The 8053-nt window shown below is 34.1% G+C and overlaps 1 long non-coding RNA gene across 1 annotated transcript in view; it reads right to left on the bottom strand.

Annotated features, from left to right (window-relative positions):
- Positions 1–5893: 5893 nt before the first annotated feature.
- The window catches only part of LOC128248068 (uncharacterized), a 4803-nt gene continuing 2643 nt past the window's right edge, over positions 5894–8053 (bottom strand). The window contains exon 2 of the long non-coding RNA XR_008264331.1: positions 5894–6491. This is a non-coding gene — a long non-coding RNA (uncharacterized LOC128248068). The remainder of the gene's footprint in view (positions 6492–8053) is intronic.

The raw sequence follows: 8053 nt of genomic DNA, 5'->3' as shown, positions 1-8053 counted from the left end.
TTTTAGGGATTCACACACACAGACAGACATTCTCATTTATATATATATATATATATATATATACACACACACCATTAAAGTGAAAGTATCTGTCATTACAGTATCGAAATGTGATTGTTTCAGTTAGTGGAATAGTTTCATTTTTAAAGTGAAAGTATTTGACATGAGTGTTTTTGTTTCACTTCTGACACGTAATACTTAAATAGTGGAGGAGATATTATGTTGCCGTGGGCTCGAACTCTGCAAGAAGTTAAACATTTTTTTTGACTAAAACACAACTGGAACCCTAAGTAAGGCATCTGTAAAATTTGAATGAAATTAGTTGCGTAGTTCTCGAGTTTTAGGGATTCACACACACAGACAGACATTCTCATTTATATATATATATATATATATATATACACACACAGACATATAAACATAAACCAGCTGGCATCCATCACTACTAACATTTTTAACATTTGATTTGCTACACAAACATGGGTGTCAGATCTTTTCCAGTACTATGTGATACAGTCCTTAATCATCTTATTTGGAAGATGCAACATTCTGTGGTTAGTTTTCTTCACTTTGTCCTTCTACCACTTTCACAAGTTCCATTCACTTTAAGGACTTGGCACTTTTTCTTTTATACAGCTGTCATCCTCTGTATCTATCACATGTGCACATTTCTCTCTCACACCTAACATCTGATTCTGCATATGTCCAATTTTACTCTCAGCTCATTTGTACTCTGAAATTCATGCATTACACAACTAGCAGATTATGCATGCTTCATTTTCTTCCTAGTTTTCACAAGTCTTCAGCATTCTGGGTCCATATCTCACAACCATGCAGCATTGCAGTTTGTACACAAGCATCATACAATCTGCATGTCACTCTCAGACCAAAATCCTTTACTATCAGCACAAATAATCACTCTCTGAACTTGCTGTGCAACTAATTCGGTCACTGTAGTGACAGAAGTTAAATTAACTACTACAGGGTGCGTTCAGGGAATTTGATATACTCTATTTTCCATATGTTCATTGTGCTTATTGTTTCTGTCCATTACTACATAAAAATATTATCTTCCTTATTAGATTGCCTGTTGTTCAACTATATTTCTTATATACCCATAGTTTATAATGAGTGTTCTACATGGAATATTTACCTATTCTTTTTCTGTATATCAAGCAAGGCCATTTCCCTAATGGAGGCAGGATTTCATCTACCTACTTCAGTCTTTGCTAAGTTTGCTTCAGGATTTTGCAGCTCCAAATTTTGCTTTCATATTTGGAATTTTTTCTCTAATTTTACTACAGACTTGGCTGTAAGAATGAAGTCATCAACAAATAGGGAACAGATAATCTGAAGCTTATCTGCTATGGCATGGAAGGCTATGATAATTGAAAAAGGATGAGAACTGAGTGCTTATGGGCCCCTGCCTGTTTGCTAAATTTATTGTTCTATTCATTGCTGATTGTATCTTTGTACATGCCTTGTACAGTCTTCACAATACTCCTGTTTTAGCAACCACCAGATGACAGAAGGAGACATCCTGTCACAAGTCTTCTCCAGGTCAACAAATGCTAGGTGCAGTAATTCACTCCTGATTAAATCCTGTAGTTGGGAGGTTCACGCCTGTAAAACTTCTTCCTGGCACAAAATTGAAATGCATCTCATTACTAATTCTCATCCTAATCAATTTTGCAATAACTCTTTCTATAATTTACATAACATGTCCAACAATTTAATACTCCGGTAATTTTTTTTTACTGTAGTGAATCTCAATTGTTCTAGTAGCAGTTGAAACAATGATGCTGCGACATCACTCATTAAGTGTAACATCTTCATGTACTACCTGACTATTCAGGTGACTATCCTGAACCCTATACAGCCAGGCATTTTAAGCATGTCAACAGTAATTCCTGATAGACCAGGTGCCTCCCTTGCCTTCATATCCTTTTAACTATTTACTGTTTTCAATGTGGTGAATGGCTGGTTCCTCCAATGCAGTGGTTTTCAACTGAGGTCCATATGGCCCCAGAAGGTCCATATAAGATTTTTGAGAGTCCATGCAACAAAATAGTAAATTGGGGATCCACAATAGAATTTTAAGGGCCCTTGAAAAAATTTTTCTTTAGGTGTATGTATTGCAAGAAACAGCTAGGTTTCTTTCTCTAACATTTTACATAGCTCTACCTACATAAGTTAATGTGTAAAAAACAGAATAGGAATTTTGAAAGAAGTTTCTATAAAACTAGTTTTTAAATATTGAATGACTATGGGGGTCCACCAGAATAAAATAGTAATCAATGGGGTCCATAGATAAAAAATGGCTGAGAACCCCTACTCTAATTGGTTTATCCAGTGAAATCCTCTTACTCTCATTTATTCTCTTCATTCAACAGATTCTTGTAGCAGCTCTTCCATGCATTTTTCTTTTCAATTACATAGTTGTCACATATGTCTATGTATGTGTGTGTGTGTGTTTAATAATGTCTCTAACGCAGAAACACCCACACATTCACAGCCACATACACACTCATACACTTACAAACACACTCATATACAAAATGTGACGTCGCCGTAGTCATCCAGCTGTTTGAAAATGCATAGGGAACAGACAAACAAAGGACACATATCAGAAATCACATGTATATGTATGTGTAGATGTGTGTGTGTTTAATAACATATGTAATGCAGAAACACACACACACTCACAGGCACATATACATTCATACACTCACAGATACATACACACTCATATACAAAATGTGATGTTGTCATCATGAAGGTATAAAATGTCTTGTAGTATAGATGACTATAGAAAGATTATCTCTCAAAAATGTTATATTGTTTTAATTGAAATGAAAAGAGAAATTACATGTTGGCACTCATGAGGTGTAATACCTTGTAAAATTTGACTTGATTTGGTTGAGCTGTTTGAGAATGCATGGAGAACAGACAGACAGAATTATATATATATATATTGCTGCTTTCTTTCTTCCAGTCTTTCCATGTCTATCTCTTATGGCTCTATCTACAATGCTGTTCTTGCACCATATTACCTTTTATCTGGCAAGAACCTTGTCTCTGCCACAGATCTAGTTTGTGGCTTGCAATAGTTTGTCCTGTAAGAATGTTTAGATGTCCTCTGTGTTATAAGTCTCCATCTCCTGCCTTTTGTCAAATGCTTCAAATAATATCTCTGTGAATTTCTGACTGTTTGATAGCTATTTAAGCTTCCATATCTTATTTCTCCAAATTGTCTTGTGTCTCTGACTGCATCAAGATTTTACCCTGAAATCTTTAATCACTAGTTTATGGTGCATTTTTCACTGGAAAATGATAGCACACACAACTATTTGTCTATCCAGTTTTCGAGAGAGAATGAAGTCTGTCTGGCATGAGTGTTCACATGACTGTTAAGAGATCATATGGCTGGTTGGTTTCTTGAAGTTAGTGTTAATGTTAAGTCATTAAATTCACAGATTTCCAGGAACCTTTACCCCTCCTCATTTCTTGAACCAAAGTCATTAACTCCATGCACATCATGAAATCTATCAAAGTGCTATCAACATATCAGCTGATGTCACCAGCCACGATGATGAAGTTTTAGTGAGAGTGGTCACTAATTTAAAGTATGAAAGTGTTCATGAAAACAGTCGATTAAATGTGCTTTTGAGAAGCATGTGTAAATGAGTATCAGAAAGTAGTTTTTAAACAAAACATTGTAATTTTATTAAAATAGGAAGGAGAGCTAACAAGTACAAAGGGGTGTTTTCCATATGTGTATGTGAGTCAGGTAATGCATTATAACTTACTTTTGAACAAAATGATTCTGTTGGAAGCTGTTGTAAGCTAATAGGAATGAAGCTAGCTTAAACAAAAATATACAGTTCATTATGAGGCAGAGTTGTGGCTGATGTCATCCAGACTTTCAAGGAGCCACATTAACATAAATGAACTAAGTTGTTCAGGAGGTGACAAGTCGAGAGCCAGTGTAACTCCAAGTGAGTTGCATGAAGTTGGTGGTGAACACACAAAAACTGTTTCATGTTGAAAGAAGAAATGTTGCTACTATGCTGTCTTTTCGCCAACTGCAAAATAATTCCCACTTCTCTACTTGGGAAGGTATGGCAGGAGTATGCCATAACACAACTGTGCTATGCTGTGGCAACACAAATAGTTTTCCTGACTCACTACAAAGCCATTGTCAGTTGTTAACAGGGTAGTCAGCATGGAGGCTAAATAGAATTGGTCTTTTGTTTATTTGCCAGGCCAGAGTGTGGAGCAAATGCAAAGATAGAATGTTACTGCTATATTATCCAAAAAATAGTATAAGCTTAATTATTTTATTACACCGGCTAGTTGGAATATGCCTACTCCAACTATATTGCTGCTGTTGTCCCCTCAGAAGATTTTATAACTTGCCTGTGAGAAGTTTCACTGAATGGATTAATCAATAAGTAAAGTTAATAACTTTTTAATGTCATAAACCGGAGTAGGAATAATTACACAAGGCCAGTGAAATATTTTCAGGTTATAGATTGTAGTAAAACGTAATCAAGGAGTGAATTTATGAAAGATGAGGGCCTAGACATGGGAGTATTTACTTTAGAATCTAGCAGTGAGACATTGTTAATAAGCAAGAGGTAAGGGCATCAAATTAGCTTGAGGGGCAGTAGTAATTTTAGGGGAGAATGTTTCTAAACTTTGTAAAACAACTATTTGTTGATGAAATATTTCTGATGCCCATGCTATGTCTGAGTAATACTACAACTAAAAATTATAGTTGACCGAATAAGGAATTGACTCATAGGTTGAAGGATCAGTAGTTCTTGACATGATCACAGAGGGTGAAATGAGGGCTAAGCTTTGGTGGGGAGATTAAGCTCCTGCTCTTTTCCTTCATTGTAACAAAAGTACACTTTTAGTCAAAATCAAAATACATATTTTAATGGAATATGAATTGTTTGTGTTTGGTTATACGAAAAAGAAACCTGAAAGTTTGACATTATTTTATCAGCAATTCATAATTATCATTATTGTTCAAACTCATATTAATTCCAATCCAAAAAACCTAATGTCAAAGGGGTTCCAACCATAACAATCCCGTTTAATTTTTAGATGTTGTATTTCTATAATTAGTATCATCTAATATGTCTTTCTTCTTTTATGATAGTAGGGTATTATTTGAGGAAGGTTTGGCTGCTTTTTCTAGAGTTTAATATTAAAGTGAATGGTAAGTTCCAAGCACGATACTGCTCAGTAGGGCCAAATCAGCTAAAAGTAAGCTATCTCCAAAATACAAGGAGCCATTCTTTTCAGAAGCACTGGTTCAAGAACATATCTTATCTTGAGTACTAACTATATGTACTGCTTCAGTTGTCTACTAATTGTGGGGTAAAGGTAATAATCAACATAGCATGGAAATCAGTTGCAATAGATAAATGGTATCAGATTTGACACTTGTCAAAACAGGAGAAGCATGCATCATCTGAAGCACATACACATGATCAGTAGAGCCACATGGAAAATTTTTAGAAGACACTGGAAATAGCTTTTGAAATAGAAGATGAAGAAAACCAACCACAAACACAGAATAAAAATATAGAAATAAAGAAATGTTAATTATCCAGACTAGTAGACATAATTTTAAATTCAGTTTCACAAGAACTACCATTAAGAGGTGAAGATGGAATGTAAAGAAGTTTAAAAAGATGAAACTCCTTTGTGCTGGTTCAGCTATTTGTAATTACGAAATTGTCATCTACAACCATCTGGATGTTATGGTGTGCTTCATTTAAGAAGAAACTACAGGTGTCAATGCTCTCAAACTGTATTCAGTGTAACATAATCAAAGCTTTGCCTACTTGTTTAAGAAAATCAATGTTAAATGAAATCATGGCAGTAATCATAATATTTATTTCTCATGGACGAAATCACAGATGTTTCCTACACTGGGCAGGCTTCTATGTGCATACACAATAATGAAAGAAAAGACTATTTCATTGAAGCATTTGACATAGAGTCTATAGCTAGTGAAGAGCTGGGGCATTGACCTGTCTTTTTAAGAATGAAATAATTTACAGATAGAAAACATGAGGGATTAGTATTGTGATGGAGCTGCTAACATGAATGCATCATACCAAAAGCTTCAGTCAAAGATTCTTCTCTACAATGAAAAAGTATCTTATGTACACAACTATGTACAACTTGTGCTTGGAGAAAGTGAAAAATCAAGCTATACATTGCCTTATTCTTTAAAATGGTAATTTCATTTCAATGTCAAATAAATGCTATGCTCTTATCATACAAACTTAGCTTCTCCAGCCATGCCAAGTTCCATATTTGAAAATTGAAGAAGTTCTCTGACACAAAATAGACTTGCTCTGAAAACTTAAAGGTGTTTAGGGCTCTGATACAATTGCTGATTTGGAAATGTGAGAATAGTCCACCTGATGCAGCAAGTGAAGATGCTGCAGCTTTGAGTTTCTTCTTTGCTGTGAATTTGAAACAAAAGAAAATTAAAAAGTTGTACAGTGCTGGCAATGGAAATTGTTTTAGCAATTTGTAGTTTTATGATTCCATCATGAATGAACATTTGCACAGGGTTAAAGTTTAAGAAACAGTGAACGATGAAAAGTTATCTAAAACGATCTTGTATAGCTTTTAGTAGGTACATGAAGCAATGAATTTCAACACATAGAAACTTAGCCACACTCATACATACACACACATATTTATATATACATCAATGTATGTGCATACATATATGTGTGTGCGTATGTGTATATGCAAATGTGTTACCCTTAAGTTGGAAAAGTAAATAAGAGTTAGTTCAGGAAAAGTAAGAATAGAAAAACAGACTAAAATTAAGGTATATATTCTTTCATTTTAGTTTGTATATATATATCTCTGTCTATATTATACTAAAACTCAGAGTTTGTCTGTTTTCCTGTCACTTGATCAAGATGATAAAGATTACAAATAAAATAGTCATTTCCCTCTCCAAGAAAAAAAAAATCAAGTTGAAAATGTCGATACTTCAAAGAGTCATTGGAACTACTGGCATCAATCCGTTTTTTCTTACTTTCTTTTTTCTTCCCTTAATCATTTATACAACTTTTGTGTGCCATGGACTGAAAGAGAAATTCTCCCTATATTTTTATGAGATGTTTTTTTGAATTGTGGGTACTTGATTTTTTCTTCTTAAAATAGATATTAATCTTTATCATTTTAATCAAAAGGCAGGAAAACAAACAGAGAGATTATCTCTTTATAGATGCAGATCAGTTGCAATAGGAGGAGTTCGATTTCATAAGAATGGAAAAACAAACAACAAATGGGTTGTGCCTTATAATGAAACTCTTTTAAGAACATTCAAATGCCACTGCAACATTGAAATCATTGCCTCAGTGAGGTAAATTAGGTAGGTCATCGAGTACATGCCGAAAGGAAATGACTAAGCTGCTGTTCAAATAAACAATGATAATAAAATTAGTCATTATTGAATGGGTAGGTATATTGGACCATCCGAAGCATTTGCATCCATTTTAGAATTTTCAATTCATGAAAGAGCACCTGCAATAGTGAGACTACTAGTTCATCTACAAGATGAATAAAGAATATTGTTCAGAAATAATGAGGATATATATGGCTGTCAATGAACGACATATGAGAATAATATTAACAGAATTTTTTTCATAGTGCATCAATAACGACTTTGCAAAAACATTACTTTATGCTGAAGTTCCCATGTATTTCACTTGGAACAGTAGTAACAAAGAATGGCAAAGAAGAAAGTAAGGAAAAAATATTGAAGGCCATCTGAATGTTTTCAAAGAAGAAACACTTGGTTGTGTTTATGTTGTCACACCAAAGGCAGGAGAACTGTGTTATTTAAGAATTTTAAAGGATGAAGTTCGAAATAGTATTTTTTCCTTTCCTGCTGAGCATCAACATTTTCAACTTGAAGTGGTTGTAGCCCAATGGGTCATGCCAGGCACATCTTGTATATATAAATACATACATACATATATATATATATATATATATATATATA

Source organism: Octopus bimaculoides, chromosome 1, assembly GCF_001194135.2.
Source record: "Octopus bimaculoides isolate UCB-OBI-ISO-001 chromosome 1, ASM119413v2, whole genome shotgun sequence".
In the NCBI taxonomy this organism is placed as follows: domain Eukaryota; kingdom Metazoa; phylum Mollusca; class Cephalopoda; order Octopoda; family Octopodidae; genus Octopus; species Octopus bimaculoides.
The sequence above is the reverse complement of the archived record's forward strand: the minus strand, read 5'-3'. Positions and strand labels throughout refer to the sequence as shown.